The sequence below is a fragment of the Corvus brachyrhynchos genome, unplaced genomic scaffold (genome assembly GCF_000691975.1).
Source record: "Corvus brachyrhynchos isolate BGI_N302 unplaced genomic scaffold, ASM69197v1 scaffold46, whole genome shotgun sequence".
Classification (NCBI taxonomy): Eukaryota; Metazoa; Chordata; class Aves; order Passeriformes; family Corvidae; genus Corvus; species Corvus brachyrhynchos.
In genome coordinates this window covers 1,329,002-1,330,786 of record NW_008238838.1, presented here as the reverse complement: position 1 = coordinate 1,330,786, position 1,785 = coordinate 1,329,002, and positions in this window count along the sequence as shown.

The window sequence follows — 1,785 nt, the reverse complement described above, 5'->3', positions numbered from 1 at the left end:
TCTCCCTGTTTAGCAACATCCATTTGTAACAGCGGGATCGCTGGGGAGCAGTCAATAAGTGCTGCGCTGGTCCATCCCTGGAAACCGTGCAGCAGTTAGTGCAGAATATGAAATATATATGGCTGCCTTCACCTAATCTAAAACTGTATCAAATGGCTCTTAACCTTGCCCGAATGAATTCAATTTGGCTACCGGATGCGGATCCAATCCTTGGGCTAGAACAGAAAAATCACTTACTAAAGCGATGCTCCCGAGGGACGAGCTTCTGAAAGAAAACTCGGAAAGATTTCCAGTTCGCTAATCCTGTGATAGTTCACGCAAGACAAATCTGGAATGATGAGGTCTTCTCGTCAGACACAAGCAAACCCCAGGAAACACTGGAATAGCATTACAAGTACATTGGAGGGGGCATTGTTAGGGAAGCTCAGGGGAACGCAGGATCCATACAAGGATGGGCAGAGGATGGAGATGTGAATCGGAGGATCTTTGTGTATTTCTGGGCTCTGATAAGAGAGGGGGTCTGTAAAGAGATGCAGAGGGTGTTCAAAGCAACGGGAACAAAAACGTCCCTCCCTGCCTTCTGTCAGCGGGAAGCCATTCCCCCTTGTCCTGGCACTCCAGGCCCTTGTCCCCAGTCCCTCTCCAGCTCTCCTGGAGCCCCTTTAGACCCTGCAAGGGACTCTGAGCTCTCCCTGGAGCCTTCTCCTCTCCAGGTGAGCATCCCCAGCTCTCCCAGCCTGGCTCCAGAGCACAGGGGTCTGTAAAGAGATGCAGAGGGTGTTCAAAGCAACGGGAACAAAAACGTCCCTCCCTGCCTTCTGTCAGCGGGAAGCCATTCCCCCTTGTCCTGGCACTCCAGGCCCTTGTCCCCAGTCCCTCTCCAGCTCTCCTGGAGCCCCTTTAGACCCTGCAAGGGACTCTGAGCTCTCCCTGGAGCCTTCTCCTCTCCAGGTGAGCACGCCCAGCTCTCCCAGCCTGGCTCCAGAGCACAGGGGCTCCAGCCCTGGAGCATCTCCATGGCCTCTCTGGACTCACTTGAACAGATCTGTGTCCTTGCCGTGCTGGGACCCCCTGAGCTGGATACAGCATTCCAAGTGAGGTCTCATGAGAGTGGAGTAGAGGGATGGAATCTGCACCCTCAAGCTACTGGCCACACTTGCCCATTCCTGTGCTTTGTCCCTGGAGTACAGATGGCTGTGGAGAAACCAGGCTCTTCTCACAGACAAGGCTGCCTCCTCCCCGCGGGGGATGCTCTGGGGGATGCTTTTCTCTGCAGCAGCGCTGTCCCCCCAGGATGGCAGCCCGTGGCTGGTGCCAGGCAGTGGGATGATTTCCCCTGGCTCGGGAAGCGCCGTGCTCCCGGCCCCGCGCTGTTGACTCCCGCTGCAGTTAATTGAATTGTCTTGTTCTACACTTTGTTTAAGCCAATGAGTGATGGCTCTCACTCGAGCATCCAGCTCCCGGTGAAATGAGGACAGAGACATCCTCAGTGCCAAACCCCCTGGCCCCCAGCACCGCGCCCAAAAGCTGCTCACGTCCCTGGGGACCCTCTGTGCTGGGCACTGGGAGGAACTGATCTGGCTCCGAGCCCTTTTCTCCTTGCATCGAGCATCGAAGGATGATGCTTGGGGGGAAGATCGGGATGGCTGCCCCAGGGACACGGTGGCACTGGGGAGGAAGGATGCAAGGAGGTGCTGCACAAGCCACGACCAGCGGAGGGGGGAAGAGAGGAGAAGGATGTGAGGAGAAGGGAGGTGAGCAAGGCGAGCTCAACAACTTCATCTG